This window comes from Gopherus flavomarginatus, chromosome 7 (genome assembly GCF_025201925.1).
Source record: "Gopherus flavomarginatus isolate rGopFla2 chromosome 7, rGopFla2.mat.asm, whole genome shotgun sequence".
Taxonomy (NCBI): domain Eukaryota; kingdom Metazoa; phylum Chordata; order Testudines; family Testudinidae; genus Gopherus; species Gopherus flavomarginatus.
The window spans coordinates 27,650,947-27,668,701 of NC_066623.1; the positions used below are offsets into that span (position 1 = coordinate 27,650,947).

The 17,755-nt window shown below is 39.6% G+C and overlaps 1 protein-coding gene across 1 annotated transcript in view; it reads left to right on the forward strand.

Moving 5' to 3' along the window:
- Positions 1-17,755, forward strand: part of TENM2 (teneurin transmembrane protein 2) — a 2,274,099-nt gene that overhangs the window by 687,379 nt on the left and 1,568,965 nt on the right. Inside the window, exon 2 of the mRNA XM_050962494.1 lies at positions 7,371-7,424. The gene's annotated coding sequence lies outside the window, so the exon portion shown is untranslated. The remainder of the gene's footprint in view (positions 1-7,370; positions 7,425-17,755) is intronic.

The following is a 17,755-nucleotide window of genomic DNA, read 5'->3' on the forward strand; positions in this document are numbered from 1 at the left end:
AGTGTGTAGCTAGAAAAGGTGCCCTATTGAGCGGAGTACCCAGAGGCAGGGCAACAACAGTGGCCAGGGAATCCACTGCCCCCTTCTCTCCCTCCCCTGAGGCCTCTAAGGGAGAAATCTTGCCAAAGGGGGAGTAAGGACCTGCCATGGCGGTGACTCAAATAAAATGGGAGGGAGAGGTTGGTGGTGATAGTGGAACACCATGCGCCCCCTCCCTTCCTGGTTAGGAAGGGGAACTAAAAAAAGGAATTAAAAGGAAACAAAAACCATAAGCAAGGGGAAATCATTAAGAGTCAGCCCCTCTGGCCACACTTCAGTGAAGGGAGGAGGGGGGGAGGATCAAACTAAACAAACAATGCAAGGGGCAAGGAAGGAAGAATTTTGGGGACTACAGTTATGGAAGGGGATGGGGAAGGAGGGAACCTAAAACAGTGAAGGGGAAACAGGAGTGGGGTGCAGGAGGAAAAACATCCACCAAAGAGGAAAGGGGACTCCCTGAGTAGAACTGACAAAACAAATAGCAGCCAGCTGGAAACTTCACCCAGGAAAGAAGTGATCAGGATGGTGTTGTTCTGGGGATAAATGCAGATTTATACACTAAATGAGACTTGTCTCTAGCACCCTAAGACAGAATGCTGTGAGTTGAGAGGTGAATCAGCACTGTGAATCACTTAGGCACCAATCAGTTTCTCCAGAGATGGCTGATAGGAAGATGCAAGCTAATTAGCTGATGGGGTTGGGAGGGCTGATGTAGCAATAAGCCCATCAGCAGAGGGATATAAGAAAGACACGGGCAAAGCAGTGAAGTGGGAAAGGACCAGACTTGGTTTTGCTGAGCTCAGGGTGCACAGGGGTCCCAAGGAAGGGTGACTGCCATTCTTCTTTTTCCCTGTGGGAAAGGGCTAAAAGTTGAGAAGTAATGTAAACAATTTGTGGCATTAGACTACATTGGGGATGCGAATATAAATACAGTAGACCCTCAATTGCTAACACCAGAGTTATGAGCTGACCGTCAACCGCAAAAACACTTCATTTGGACTGGAAGTATGCAATCAGGCAGCAGCAGAGACCAAAAAACAACAGCAACAGAAACACTAATACAGTACAGTACTGTGTTCAGTATAAACTAGTAATAAAACAAAGGGAACGTTTAACCAAAAAAAATTGACAAGGCAAGGAAGTGGTTTCTGTGCTTGTTTCATTTAAATTAAGGTAGTTAAAGGCAGCATTTTTCTTCTGCATAGTAAAGTTTCAGAGCTGTATTAAATCAATGTTCAACTGTAAACTTTTGAGAGAACAACCATAAAGTTTTATTCAGAGTTACAAATAATCTCCATTCTCAAGGTGTTCATAACTCTGAGGCTCTACTATATGTCGTAAGGAAGCTGCCATTTACTGGATGGAATCCCAGGGGTGTCTGGGGCATCAGAGGATGTGTACAGAGCATGTCCCAATACAGTCTCCTGCTTCGTTTGTTGCAGAGGTTGGAAGACCAGTAGGGAATGAAGCAGGGGACTTCTGGAAGATACCATGGTCTTTGATTAAGGCAGTTGAATGGCGCCCTGAATAAGTTGATTATATCCCTGACTCTGCTACAGAGTACATTTGTAATGCAAGGCAAGTCACTTAAAAACCATAATTTTTATTGAGGGTTATTCATTGTGTGTCCCTCAGTTTCTGGGTGCTTGCTTTGAGACGCTGGGGTGTGATTTGCAGATGTGGTGAGCACTCACAGCTGCAACTAAAGTTTATGGAAGCTGCTCTTTGAACATAAATGCCATATAAGCTAAGGAAACTGAAAAATCAGGTTCTAGTCATCTCAAATTGGGCTCCCAAAAGTAATGGGTACTTTTTATCTTAATCTCTCTGTGCTTCAGTTCCCCATTTGTAAATTGGGGAGAATACCTCTTTGTCTCATATTTAATGTTTTTGAAGCACTCAGATACTATAATGATGAAAGCTATAGAAAAGTCAGTGATGAAACTAATTTTACTGTCTTCATAGCAGAGTATGAATAACATGCAGGAGATAAGGCACTGGCCCATATAGTGGACTACCAAGATAAAGCCAAATATGGAGTAACTATTCATTGATTGAACACAGTGCATCATGTGCATTGAATGAAGATGGGGTCCTGTGGATGCACTCATGTAATTAGACTGTATCATAATGCATATCCACAAAGGGATTGAATTAAAATTGCCCAGGCAACCTTAATTCTGGCATTTCCAAACTTCTGAATCCTTGACTTTGCAATCTTACTTGTGTTCTTTTAAAGTATTGTTTTTGTATGTAATAAATTCCTATCTCTACCAGCACATTTCATGTTAAGTATCTCAATGCAGGATTTGAATATCCTATAAGGGGACCCATGTTTGAAAATGGGGCTTCTGTGTTTTTCACATTTTCCGTTTCCACTCTTTTGTCTAGGCAGCAGGGCCGGCTCCACACCGGCAGAGCGCCCCTAGCGGCGTGCTTGGGGCGGCATGCCGCTGGGGGCACGTTGCCGGGAGGGTGGCAGGCAGCTCCGGTGGACCTCCCGCAGGCGTCCCCGTGGAGGGTCTGCTGGTCCTGCGGTTCCAGTGAAGCATCCGCAGGCACGCCTGCAGGAGGTCCACTGGAGACGCGGGACCGGTGGACCCTCAGCAGGGATGCCTGCGGGAGATCCACCAGAGCTGCAGGACCGGTGAGCTGCAGAACGCCCCCCACGGTGTGCTGCCATGCTTGGGGTGGCGAAATGGCTAGAGCCGGCCCTGCTAGGCAGCATTCCCCTCTTCTTTTGAAAACTCAGATGCGGAGAGAATGAGAGGAAGGGAGGGCATTTCATTTCAATGGTGGGCTATTTTCCAGTGGAACATACGTTTTTGGTTCCTAAGAACTGAAATTGTGTTTGTTCATACAGAAGATCCAGGTTACTTTTCATGTATGCTGTTGTGTTGCTCTGGTCCCCTTATCCTGACTTCCAAGCTCTTCTGTCTCTGACATCAATCGTAGAGAGTCTGCATAAGGACCAAAGAGCAAAGCTGAAAGCAGAATTTATACTTGCTAACTGTGTAAATGGAACAATTGCACAGTAGCTAGGTTTACCATGTGTCACATTTAAAGATAACAATATTAAATAAAATATTGGATGAAATGGAAGCATGTCTGCAATTGTCGAACATTTTTCTGCAGGTTTTCTATCTTTTCTAGCAATTTTCTTCAGTTTTCTCCCACACAAAATATGACAATATTCTATAATTTGTCAACCACTTGGGGCCAAATTTGCTTTCATTTTCTGACTGTTGAGAGATTTAGTGTTTTGTATTTCTAGACCTTTCAACCCCACATAAACCTATTCACTTCCATCTTGGTTGTGGTTCCTTTTGAAAAGTATGCAAAATGAACGCTAAAGAGGATCTCAAAGTGGGGGTGAATAACTTCTCTTACAATGATATGGAGAGGGAGGGGGGAAATATCTCATTTCACTATAGATGATAGTTCTCTGAGATGTTTTAGATTTCATGCTGCATTTGAAATCTACAGTTATTACCTGTACAATGTTTAGGGATAAGATTTCATGTGAATTTGCATTTCACAATAGTATTCCTCTAATGAATCACCTGTTCAGTCTTCAAGTAAGAGTCCTTAAAGCTTTGTAACCAAACGTGGAAAAAAATACACTTTTCATTGTGCATGTGGGAAAAGTGGTTTCCTGACATTTAAAAAATGTGACAAGGTGGTTAAAAGTACATTCTTGTGACAGCGTGCTCCACCAGAAGAGGGCCAGACTAGGAATTAGGAGACCTGGGTAGTGTTCCCAGCAGGACCAGCTCTAGGCACCAGCAAACCAAGCACGTGCTTGGGGCGGCGCAATTCCAGGGGCAGCATTTTTTTTTTTTTATTTATTTTTGCTTTGGCAGTTGCGCTCTCTAGGTGTTGGGTTTTTTGGAGGTGGGTGGAAAAAGCCCCAGGTCTACTACTGACTTGCTGCGAGACCTTGCATAAGTCATGGAAAGAAGATCATATAAACTCCGGAGGTACTCTTCAGGAGATCAGAACCCTGACCATGGATATAAGAATGGTGCCACTGGAGTGATTCCAACCACTCCTGCTAGTCTATCTGTTACTCAATTAAACCTTGTGCCAGAACCTGCTGACAGGACTAATAGAAACAGCACAGACACTTTAGTTTTACCTATTCTTATGACATCATCAAGGTTATTAGATCAGAGTTTTGCCCATACCCATGCTTATACTGTAACTGTCAGAGGTCCAGGAATCTGAAATCTCAAGACACTGCTATAGTGACCCCTCCACAAGCTTCTTAAATGATTTTCTCCTAAATTGATTGGGTATACTTGTTGGCTATGCTAATAGCTTATTTAGGAAGCACTGGCATGATATGCCCTTTTAAGGAAACACTGAGTTCAACCAACATACATTGATTTCAGTGGGAGCTGCTGGGTGTTCAGAACTTTAAATCAGACCACTTATTTAGAAGCTTAAATGTGGACTTAGGAGTCCTAATTTAGGTATCTATTTCTTAAAATCTTGGCCATAATATGTTTGGTTTTTCAACTTACTCAGTTTATCACTTCTACGCATAATAAACAGCTCTGTGCTGTGTGAAAAATACAAAGCACATTAAAATAATGACTAAAGTATTCAAGTAGACTACATCTCATGAATGTATATATTGCATAGCTTCAGTGTTGTTACCAAATATATTTTAGGCTATCAAGACAAGGTTTAACTTTTTCAAGGTAAAACAAAAAAAATCCCTGTGCTATTTTTCAGTCAACTGAAAAAAAAATTAACCCTTCAGTGTTAGAAAGGGTAATGAATCCAATTTATTTTTTATATTTTATAATTCAAAATGGTAAATCTGTGAAGATTTGTGTTTTCAAAGAAGTTAGTCAGTCAATAATATTGGCTACAAAATTCTGATTTAAAATATGACCTTTCGAAGATGCTATATAAAATAAAATTTTAATGAGTGGTAATAAATAGTGAAACTTCCATAGCAGGAAATACAATACTAGCCTCAAGCCCTTGCTATATGGCATCCACTTCAGTACCATATTATGGAGCTTCTTTTTCATTATTTTCAAGCATAGTGAAGATGATGATAATGCAACACTTTGAAGAACTGAAAACAGTTTTAATACTGCACTTAAATGCTATCTTCTGAGCTGAATAATTATGCGGACTATGCTCAGTTCCTTTCATGATGCTGCTTCTGGAGAAGTGCTGTTCTGTTAAATACAAAAGGATAGGATGCCATTTTAAGTGTTTGTTCCATTTTCCTTTGGTTACATTGACTATTTGAATAAGAATTTCTTGTAAACAGTATCAGAGTGTAAGGTTATTGTTCTATAAGAGAGAATTTTGCAGTGCGGAGAGCAAAAGCCTAATGTTGGTGACCCCTCGAGGATAAAAAGAGATTTCACGAGAGTCATACAGAGAACAAGAGGGGAAGTAAGGAGTGAGGAGGGGAAAGGAATATTAACTTGCATTATTAAACTGGTAAATGATATTAGAATATCAGCCTCCCCACTATCAGCAATGACTGGAATGAATCCAGGAATTCTGAATGGTTCTGTAAATGTATCCCCAACCATAGCTTTTGGCATAGTCTTGTATTCTCAGTCCCTAGGGTGCTGAGTTTCATTTCCCCATTTGCTAAATGAGAACAGTTTATCTTAAATCAATGATAATCAGAGAAACATTATTATTAATTTATTTGTTTCCAGTACAGAAAACAGTAGAATGAAGCTTTCTTCTTTTTATCAGTGCTTTTTCTACCTTCTTTTGCCCTGAGGATCCTATTAGTAGAGAGCTGAGCAACTCTGTTTCATCAGAAATAAATTATTCCTCACTTTTTTAATGTAAGTACTGAAGGGGCTATAAAGATTAGAAATATGTTTGAACCCACTACCACTTGATGTTATTTTCCTTGATGTACCAAGCATCTTTGGGGGAACTGAGACAACATGTCCTTTTGAAAGCAAAGAGCAAAGTTACTTTAAAAGAACTCCAGTAAGGATTTTGGTTGATATACAAAATAATTCAAAATCTATTCAGAAATATTTAACATACTGTCTATGTGATGAAAGACCCATCAAAATTTCTGATGTCTGTAAGAGACAGAATATTTGCAGGACAAGGAGGTGGCAGAACTAGTCACCCTCATTTTAAAAATGATTAGAAAGCTGCAATTCCCAAGAAACAGTAGGCTTATTCTCACTTTCTTCACAAAGGGGCTAGGGATGAAAAAACACCTTTAATTAATAAGCAGTGTTGGCACTACTTTGGTTACAAGCTGCTATAAATGAAACTCTAATTGCTACAGAACAGAGTATTGTATACAAATGCATTTTACTCTTAAGTGCTATTCTTCATTGTAGCTATTCCACCTTCATGTATATAATGGAAGTAGAAGTAGCATTGCTGGGTTTTTTTCAAATATTTCCTGTCATCTGTCTATCTAAAGTGGTTAAAAAGCCCTCACGATAAGTTAAATAGATAAAATGTGGTGGTATTTTAGGAGCATCTCAATGCAAATTAGGTTAAGCCTTGTAAGGAGCTTTTATTAAACAACTTATGCATGTAATTGTATAATTAAAACAATAACAAAGAGAAAAGGGGAAATATTAAACAGCAACTTATGGAGGGAATATATAGAGATGGAATTATAATATTAGAACATTGGATTTGACATTTATATGTATTCTGTTTTATTGCAATTTTTTTAATAAAATAATTTTATTTTGTATTACTTCATAAGGTGACTTTAACAACATTTACCTAGCTCATAGGCATGCGCTGAGGTTTAATTAGTTGAATCTTGTAATGCACTTTGAATCAGATTACAATAATTGGTTTTAAACTCTTTTGGGGGGGGGGCAGGAACTGTATCTTCCAATATGTGTGAGGGAAGCACCTTACACATTCTGGGTGCTATTGGGATATTAATTTGTGTATGTAAAATAATAATAATAGTCCTGATCTCATTGTCTTTAAAACCCTAACACTCTCACTTCAGTTGTCAGGAACTGGGAGATACCAGAATTGCAGGATGGTATAACTGTATTAAAATCAGAGGCTAAAGTCATACAGATAAGTGTTTTATTAGTAAAAGACTGAGGAAAATAGACTACTGGATGTTCTCCTATAGAGGCCTGTCCAAATCCATCACAATATATTTAATTATGGGAAAGTATGTGATAAATGTTAGATCACTTTATAGCTATCTTCAATAACTTCTTGCTGCATCTTCATAAGAATACAGCTCAGAATTCTTAACTTTAGACTGTATGCAACTATACAATGCCTAACAAAATCACTGACACCAAGCATAAGCAGTTCTCGCTTTCCCTTTTCTTTAGAATTGCCGAGTGAATGAATAATCACAGATCTCAAAAGGGCAGAAAGAAAAACAGGTAAGTACTAAGAGATTTATTTTTGACATGTGGAATGTGTAATATGTTGTGCAGGAGAACTCTTACACTATTTGGTTAATCTCAGTAGCTAATTCATATGGTATGATAAATGGAGTCTTTCAGCCAAGAAAAAAGAAAATGCTTTATTTTTGCAGCATAGTATCTTGTGCACACGTAAGCACAAGTGTGTTTCTGTTTTTGTTTATTTGATGGTTTGTTTTATGTGCATGGTGATAGCACATATTGAATTTAATATTAGAATGCAGCCCTTATAAAACCTTATAGAAAAGAGGCACTTAGACATGGCTAGTGAGAACAAATCCTTGCCACTGCAATTTACAACAGAAATGTGTGTTACGGATTTTAAAAACCACTGGTTGCATTAAAACACTAAGTTCGAGGGACCTTACATCTTTAGTTCCTTCCCTGGAGATGTGTGCTTCCATGAAGGTCTTCCTCATGAAAGAAGCCCAGAGGTGCAGCAGCCTCTGCATGCAAACTTCCACCAGTGGGGTCTCAGATGCTAAATTGAATCCCGCACCCATTTCTCCTTCCCTCGTGTGTTTAGCCCCAGTTGCTCTCAGATAAATGCACGTTTTTTAGAAAATAAGTAAGATGACACATATTCCATTGCAAAGGACTCATGCCTAGTGGGTTGTAACAATATCCAGATATTAATAACTCATGGTTTACCAGATATCTGATGCCTTTTCTTTGGGCCCAAGAGGTGCAGGTTCATATGAGAAAGAAGGGTGATAACTGGCCAACCTCCTGCTCCTACTGGGGTCATCTTGTAGAGCACAGCATGTCAGATTCCTGTGTATTTTATTTCATGCTTAGGCTTTCCTTTTGAAGACTGCATTTGCCCTGCTGACTTCGATTACCATTACTAGAATTTCACATGGAAGCATGGTCTGTCAGATGCTACCCTCTCCATGCAAACAGAAGACCAATTTAAAAAATAAAAACGCAATAATTAAAGGTATATGGCCCTGAATGTCCTGGGCCTTTCTAAGATTGATTCAAAACTTGGTGACATCAGTGGAAATCTTTCAATTGAAATAAGCTTTGGATCCGGCCCAAATGTTACTTCCCATGATAGTCTCTTGACTCATGGGTCTTCAGTGGTTCAGCTCTCCTATAAGAATGACAGTAGGTGTGGGTTTTGTTCAGTAAAGTATTCATCTGTAACAATATCCCTTTAGTACTTGGAGCCTGTTTAAAAGGTGAATTTCCTGTGGAGGAAGAGTATTGAACTAATGTTGCATATTTGGCTTGCAGTTTCAGAAATGAGAAAAAGCATGGTGGTGTTCAGGTGGTTTGAGGTATGCAGGAATCCCCATATTCAGATTTCAGCTGGAGAAATCAGAGTTCAGGTTTTAGATTAAAATTTTAAAAAGCCCTACACTTTTGGAATCCAAGTGTCTGATATTTATGTTTATATCTCTCTTGAATATCAAGAAAGACAGGACATTCAGTGCTATTATTGATATTTCATAAATCTACAGTACATAAATTATGCTGCATTTGTACCTCAGAAGTGCTCTTTGTTAAAGAAACACTAGAGCAGAAAGGAGAGGAGCATATTTAAAAAAATGATGATGATTATAAACCAAAAAGACAGTGTTTATATCATGGTGCCCAGGAGGCAAAAGTTTGCAATCCTGAAAACACATTTAACCTTTTATATTATCCAAGGTCATCACAGCAAAGATCAGCAAACAAATTTCAGAGATGTCTTTAAGATTATTAGAGCTGTTGGAAAACTAAGCACTGACATTATCTATGTAAGTTTGGAATACATGGTTAAACATGAGCATAGACAGGTTCATGACAGGCAGTTATTTTTTAAGGCAGATAAAAAGAAGAAGAAAGATTCCATTGATTCGTGAATTGAAGGGGAAACCCTGAGATATAAAATAAACTGGATTACTACAAAATATTAACAAGATCATATCCTAACTGTCTCTTAAAAAGGAATCAGGTTCTAAAAGACAAACAGGTTTTGAAGCAGTTTTGCATATAAATAATTGATGGCAAAAGGGCTAAAGTTGCATCTTACTGAAAATTAAAGAAACAAATAATAAAAAAACAACCCACTTCTCATTTTTAGAGACAAAGGAAATGTATATGCCAAGCATGCAGTTCACCAGAGGCCCATCTTGCTTTCTCTGCAATCAATGCCCAAATTCCCATTAGCTTGAAGGGGAAGCAGGATAGGATATGGTGTAATAATCATTAACTGATAGGATTTATAAAGACTTATGAAAACAGTCACCGGATTTACAAAAACTGTTATGAAAACCATCAAGGTTTTTTTAAAATTAAGACGGAAGAGAAATTCAAATACAAATACTATCTCCATGGTTATTCCCAGCCAGCAATCATTTGGCATTGCAATGCAAAACAATCAAGCACCAATAAAACACTAGTGATGTTGTTTTTTTAAATAGAGAGGGAAAAAATGAAAGGGAAAAAAAATCTCTCAAGTTCAAGAACATCCTCTGCCTACACTAAACAAAATGATACAGATAATTCCAACATCAAAAATACTATTTGTAATTAATTTAAATGGGAGCTGTTTCATCATGCTATATTATGCATCACATTTTTTATTACTGTATCTAAAACATCCCTTTTAAAGAGTTACAGCTGATGTTGCTAATAACAAAGAACATATCTTGAAAAGAGATTATTATTATATTTAATAATAATAATAATAATAAAAATCTTCACTGCAATTCTAAATCAAAATAATAGTTAATTTTTTAATGGTAAGAGAACATTGTCTGGAAATGACGTATTGTACAGGAATGTCTTTCCCACTCAGTTTCTGAGAAGATGATTTCCATTAGTTACAGCAAAGTTACAGAACATTAAATATCCAGCAGATAAGATACTCCCTTCTGATGCTGAAAGACTTACGTAACAAGAAAGTTAGAGCTTTGGAATGAGGAACTGATTTACAATTTTATAGTGGAGATCCAGGTGCAGTGCATAGGTCTGCATGAGGTGCAGTAATTTGGATCTCTGTGAACTTAGGTCAGATATGTCACTCTTGCTTAGCTCAAGTCAGGCAGCTGTTGGAAAGTTAATGAAAATGCAGATGGAAGAAAAATCAATATGTACCAAATACAATGGGGGGGGTAAAATTACATTGGTAAGGAGAGAATGAATATATATGAAAATTTTTAAGTCTGGCCCTGCAACTCTTACCCAAGTAATTACTCCTGTGAAAATCAATAGAACTGCCTGTGTGGTTAAGGACTGCTCCTGTGAGTAAGGAGGGTATCAGAACACCAGTATGAAATGTGCTACTTGCATCCAGTAAATACCACTAGAGTTGCATAACAAGAAGCGTATTTTGTATCCAATATGGATACCAGCCCTCTGACAGCGTCTCAGGCTTTTATGTGCCTGTACTGCAAGTAGGGTGAAAAGCCTTTTCAAAAGCAAAGGTGTAATTGACCATGTATTGGAAGTCACAGTTAGGTGATATAATATACAGCTTATAAATTATAATTTTAGCTTCCTAGGAACCATAGAATAATCAAACAATGATAGGCAGCCATAGTTGTTTGTTGTCAAAGTGCTACATTTTGACATTATAATTTTAGAACTTTTAGATAATGTTTCTGATGCACTGAAATTTAGGTGTATTGGTGCTGACCTCAAAAACTGAATACTGAATGTCCAGTAGGATTAAAAGCTTCAAATAAGTAAATATCAATAAGACAGAAATACCAAGAAAATCTAAAAAAATAAAAGGTTTTCAAGATGCTAAAATTCTAACTATAAATAAATAGCAACTTTCTTTCTTAACACTATGAATAAAATCTGCCATCGGGGGAAAATATTTAGTGTGAAATGACAAAGTCATCTGTTATATTCTTGTTTGCAGTTCTTGGCTGTACACTCATATTAGGTAACTGAATAGGTTTATCAGAATTTCATTCAGAAATCAGTTGCACAGGATTCTGATAAAGAATTCAGTGAGAAATATAGTTCTTCATGGGAAGAGGAAAAAAGCATGTGAAATAAAATAACTCATGTGACATAAAGCTTTTCCTTCAGCTTTTGCATGAAATAGTCCATTGTTTAACCCAAAATGGTCCTATCAACTTGTCAAGGAAGTGTGAGAAATGCCTCATGAGAATCACCTCATTGGCAAAGATGGTGGAGAGAGTAAATGGAACAATTGCTCTTCAATACATACTGCACTCCACACACTCCCCTCTGCAGGATTCTACCGGTACAGCCTTATGGCAGGCTCTGAGATCCCATGCACACATGTAGCCCCCTGCTCCTTTTGCTGATCCTGATCCCCTCCATCCCACATACACAACTCTAGCTTCAATGACCTGTTCCACAGCCAGCTCCCTAACCCAGCTGTGCCATGTAATAACAGTAAAAAAATTGCTTTCTTTTAGCATTGATTGAGGAAATTTATAAGAATAAGTATTACCCCTAAAGCTACACTTTCTTTCACTCTGCTTCTCTGCAGAGTTTCTGCCAAGAAACCTCTTTAGTCCCTGGTCTTTGACTTCCTGGTACAGACTGAAAGAAACCTGGTCCCACTTCCCCTATAGTTTCTGCCCCACCCATATTTGCTCCTGCTCCTGAGCTTTTAACTACTCTTGCACTGTCTTTGCCTCTTCCTGTGTCCTTAGGAGCTGGTGGCATTCAACAGGGTAGCCCATACCATTTCTTACTCCCATACAAGATTAGAGGAAGCTGATAGAGGGAAACTAACATTTTAAGGGTCTCTTCAGGCTAGCAAGGAGACTGAAGCATTAGTAGCAGCATTTCTCAGCCAGTTCCTACTGCCTCTGGCAGCCTCTCCAGTTCCATTACTGGTCCTGCAGTGACCATAGCCATACTGTTTGCCTGGCCCCTGGACTGGCTCTGAATATAACCCTTGTTGTTTATTAATTGAAATGTTTCTTTGACACTGTGTGTTGAAATGAAGTGTGGTGTGTTGGAATACTTCAGACTCCTCACCTTCATATCTTATGTAATCATATGGACTAAATCAATGAAAGCATGGCATTTCTTATCTTAAGAACTCCCTGCATTTGTTGCAGGTGTTTTAAATGAAGTAAATAGCCTATAGACCATATGCAGTTTTAGTGTGTTTCTAAGCAACTCTTGGATCATAATCATAGAAATGTAGGGCTGGAGAGGACCTTGTGAAGTCATCAAATCCAGCCCCCTGAGCCGTGGCAGGACCAAATATACCTAGACCATCCCTGACATGTGTTTGTCCAACTTGTTTTTAAAAACTTCCAATGATGGGGACTCCACAGCCTCTCTTGGAAGTCTGTTCCAGAACTAAACTACCCTTACTGTTAAAAAGTTTTCCCTAATATCTAGCCTAAATCTTCCTTGCTGCAGATTAAGCCCATTACTTCTTGTCCTTCCTTCAGTGGACATGGAAAACAATCAATAATTGTCCTCTTTATAACAACCCATAACATATTAGAAGACTGTTATCAGGTCCCCTCTGTCTTCTTTTCTCAAGACTAAACATGATCAGGTATTTTTTAACATTTCCTAATAGGTCAGGTTTTCTAAACCTTTTATCATGTTTTTGCTCTCCCCTGGACTCCAATTTGTCCACATCTTTCCTAAATTGTGGTACCCACAATTGGACACAGTACTCCAGCTGGGGCCTCACCAGTGCCAAGTAGAGTGGGACAATTGCCTCCTGTGTCTTAAATACAACACTCCTGATAATACACCTGTCATAGTATAACCCCACTCTCAACCTTAGCGTCCAAAAGATGGGGTACCAGCATGAATTCCTCTAAGCTTAATTACGAGCTTAGAACCTGTAGCGCTGCCACCAACCAGGAATTTCAGTGCCTGGTACACTCTGGTCCCCCCAAGACCTTGCCCGGGGAACCCCAAGACCCAGACCCTCTGGATCTTAACACAAGGAAAGTAAACCCTTTCCCTCACCGTTGCCTCTGCCAGGCTTCCCCTCCCTGAGTTACTCTAGAAGATCACTGTGATTCAAACTCCTTGAATCTTAAACAGAGAGGAAAATGCACCTCCCCCCCCTTTTTCTCTCCCCCTCCCAGACTCTCCCTGAGAAAGACAGTAAACCTAACACAGAGAGAAAATAGCCTCTTTCTCCCCCTTCCCTCCTTTCTCCCCACCAATTCCCTGGTGGATCCAGACCCATTCCCCTGAGGTCTCACCAGAATAGAAAAACAATCAGGTTCTTAAACAAGAAAAGCTTTTAATTAAAGAAAATTTTTATTGTTTTTTCTATCTTTGTAAATTTAAGATGGAATATGTACAGGGTCTTTCAGCTATAGACACTGGGAATACCCTCCCGGCCTAAGTATACAAGTACAAATTAAAATCCTTTCAGCAAAATATAAATTTGAATTCCTTCCAACCAAATACACATGTGCAAATAAAGAAAACAAACATAAGCCTAACTCGCTTTATCTACCTAGTACTCACTATTCTGAACTTATAAGAGCCTGTATCGGAGAGATTGGAGAGAAACCTGGTTGCACATCTGGTCCCTCTGAGCCCCCAGAGTGAACAACAACCAAAATCTAACAGCACACACAAAAACTTCCTTCCCTTAAGATTTGAAAGTATCCTGTCCCCTGATTGGTCCTCTGGTCAGGTGACAGCCTGACTCACAGATCTTGTTAACCCTTTACAGGCAAAAGAGATATGAAGTACTTCTGTTCCAGTAACTCTTAACTATCCCTTTATGACAACACCCCAGGATCATATTAGCTTTTCTTGCAGCTGTATCACATTGACGACTCACAGTTTGCAGTCCACTATAAGCCCAAGTCCTTTTCAGCAGTACTATCACCTAGACAGATACTTCCCATTTCGTAGTTGTACATCTGATTTTTCCTTCTTAAGAGAAGTACTTTGCACTTGTCTTTATAATGCTTTGCAATATCAGTTTGTGAACTGGACTTGCATCTTGAAGTGCTATCCAGTACAGCTTATTCAAGAGATTTATTTGTGGAAGTGGATATTTGCTGGCAAGATATACAATCAGGTTAAGACTCAGGGTACACTACAGCCTATGTCAGCAAAACTTATGTTGATCGACAATGAGACTATTCCACCCCCCTGAATGACATAAGTTACACCGACATAAGCATTTGTGTGCAATGTTGGTAGGAAAGTTTCACAGCGGTGTGTATTTTTTAATGCTGACGGGAGAGGTTCACCAGACATGGTGCAGCTGTCGTATAGACATACTCTCAGAGTTTGTTGGGCATAAAGGAGATTTGCCTGAAGATAAAATCCTACACACAGTTTTCTTCCAAGGCAATATACCGTAAGTGGAGGAACCCAGAAACCCAGAGCTTCCTCTTCTTATATTTTAATAAATGAATCTTTTGCATCCTGGTTGCTCATATTTTGTGATCCTTTCATAATCTTAACAGTACTACTGATTTCCTTTAGTCTGAGCAGCTGCTATAGTAATTTCACAGAACCCCAAGTTCTATTTAATATTTATCCTGCAAACCTATGGAGAAGACGACTTTTGTACTCTTTGCCTCTCATTCCTCCCTTCTAAATTTAATTAACCCTAATATGGATTCATTCATACTACTACTGTGCAGTACCACCCTCAGACAGTCTGATTTAAACACTCTTTTGGTTGTGTGAATGTTTTTTCTAACATGGCAGCAGTTCTTTCCTCTCTGCACAGCGTGTTACTGTTCCTTGGTATCTATAAAGACATTGTAACCATAGATACCATGCACAATTCAAACATGAATCTTCCAGGCAATACAATTTCACCTGTAAATATTTTGATGAGGAGAATGATAATGCTTCAGATCAAGGTCTCAACAGAGAAAATGCATATATATATTAACTGAAAACACTGATTAGGGGAATTAAAGCAGCATTCTCGGCAATGCTGCTTCTTAGGGATAGAGGATAGAGTTGAATGTAAGCCTCAGAACTTCCACATGGCAGTGCAACGTGCTACTGCTGGGCCAGTATTGCTATTTTTATTTTTCCATTAGTAATGACTAAGAGCCTGATACAAAGCCCACCACAAACAGTGAGTGTCTTTCCATTGACTTCCAGGGGTTTTGGATCAGGCCCTCTTAGCTTTACTGCTAGCTTTAAAGTGGTGCTGCAAGTAATTTGTAAAGTGCTCTGTTCCAAATGTAGGGAGCATTGCCTCATCTCTTCGTTCCCAAGGTTAATATATTGCAGTAAATTGTAGGGCTAGTTAAAAAACATGAAATATTTGGGGCAAAGATGAATTTACAGAGTTTATCAACGGAAGAAAAATTTTTGGTGAAAATTTTCTCAGTGAGTTTTGTAAATTGACTTTTCATAAAGCTTAGTGTATGGATTTTCCAATGAAGACTTTAAAACTGAAGTTCCCTCTGCTCTATGTGCACATTAAAAAGGCCATCATGCATTTTTAAGAGTAACTAAACTAGGAGATGAGCAATACATAATAGAGCACTCTATCCTTAAGAACCTATACCACACACCAGATGGAAAACAAACTGGGTATAGCATTACCAGTATCTCCACTGACTCTACCAGAGCTACAATATGTCATTGTAGTAGCTCCATTAACCCTGCTGCTCCTGTTGGGGCTGCCTTGTTGTTTGCGCAGTTTCTGGCTGTTGTCAGTGAATAGACTAGATCAGAAGATTTCAGATGTCCTGTTTATTGACATTTCACTTTGTCCTTGGATCATGCAAGATGATGATGCGGATATTACTATATACATTGTTGCAAATAGGTATATCTAGGTCTGTGACTGCTGGCATTCCTGTAAATTATGTTGTTGCATTTAGAACCCTTATAGGTCAAACTTTAGGAGCATAGCTGGTGGTAAAGATGGTAATCTTCCCCTCACTTTTTACCTGGTTGATATTTCCCCTGTTCTCTCTTTGTTCTGTATTATGATTTTGATATATTAACCTCTTCCCATTTCCTTACCACGTATTGCAGCCAGGGGCAGCTCTAGGTATTCTGCCGCCCCAAGCATGGCAGGCAGGCTGCCTTTGGCGGCTTGCCTGCGGGAGGTCCCCGGTCCCGCGGATTCATTGGCACACCTGCAGGAGTTCCGCCGAAGCCGTGGGACCTCCCGAAGGCAACCTGCCTGCCACCCTCGCGTCGACTGGCAGAGCGCCTCCCGTGGCTTTCCACTCCAGGCACGCCCTTGGCGTGCTGGTGCCTGGAGCTGCCCCTGATTGCAGCATACAGCCTCTTCCCCCACCTCTCTCTCTCTTTGGTGACACCGGAAAAACATACTTTGCAAAAATAAAAAGGTTAATTTTAAAAAGTACTAAATGTGATTATTTTCACATTTAGTTTTTGTTTATTTCCTAAGTCATAAAAAAAAAATAAGAGAGAAAACTATCACTCTTTTTATTGGTGGAAGCACTAAGGCTGGGGAAGGAAAGAAATGTGGTGACTATAAGAGTGGCCTGCCCATTTAAGGATCAGGAGACCTGGGTTGGCCAACTCTCTAATAAGCCTTGTCCTGCCGCACTTGTTCAGAGTTTGGGAGTTAAAAAGGGAGCAAGCCCAGCAGTTTGAGGCTGGCACTAGAGGAGCAAAGTTGAGCTGGGTTGTGGTTAGATTGCTGAGTTTACTGTTGTGGTGGGCCCTAGCAACAAGAGACCAGGCTCTGTGAAAGTCCTGGGCCAGTGTTTCACAACGAACTGGGAGCTGACAAGAAGCTGAAGGGAGATGAGGAGCTTCAACCTAGAGAGGAGCAAAAGATGCTTCGTTAGTGTTTTGTGTGGTAGTTCTGAGTTCTGTTGAGGTGTCCTGGGGAGAATCCCTGTGACCTATTATTCTGGAAAGAAGAGTGCAATGCTGATGAGTTCTGTTGTGATTTATAAGGACTTTGCTGGCCTGGGGAGAGCAGGGTGAAGCGACTTTGAAGAGGCCAGCTGGGAAAAACCCTCTTGGGGCCTGACCAGTTACCACTGGACTTGGATAACTCAGAAGAGGATTGAACTTTTAAGTGACCAGGCTGGAGAGCTAGGTCACAGAAGATCCAGACAAAGGTGATCAACAGGAGGATGCTACCAAGAGGAAGGCCCAGCAACCCCACACCCAGGCACAAGGGGGTCCCAGCCAGTGAGTTGTTTCTGTGCATGTGATATTCTGAAGCAGGACCCTCAATAACAGTGACTATCTGAGTTATATATGCAGTTGCACAGAGTTTGAGCTTAACATACACATCAGTCTTTTGACATCCAAAGGCAGATAAGAACCCCATGTTTCTTACATCACCTAAGGCATTGAAAACCTAGGGTCAGACCCAGCAACCATTTTAAATTTGATTTATTAGA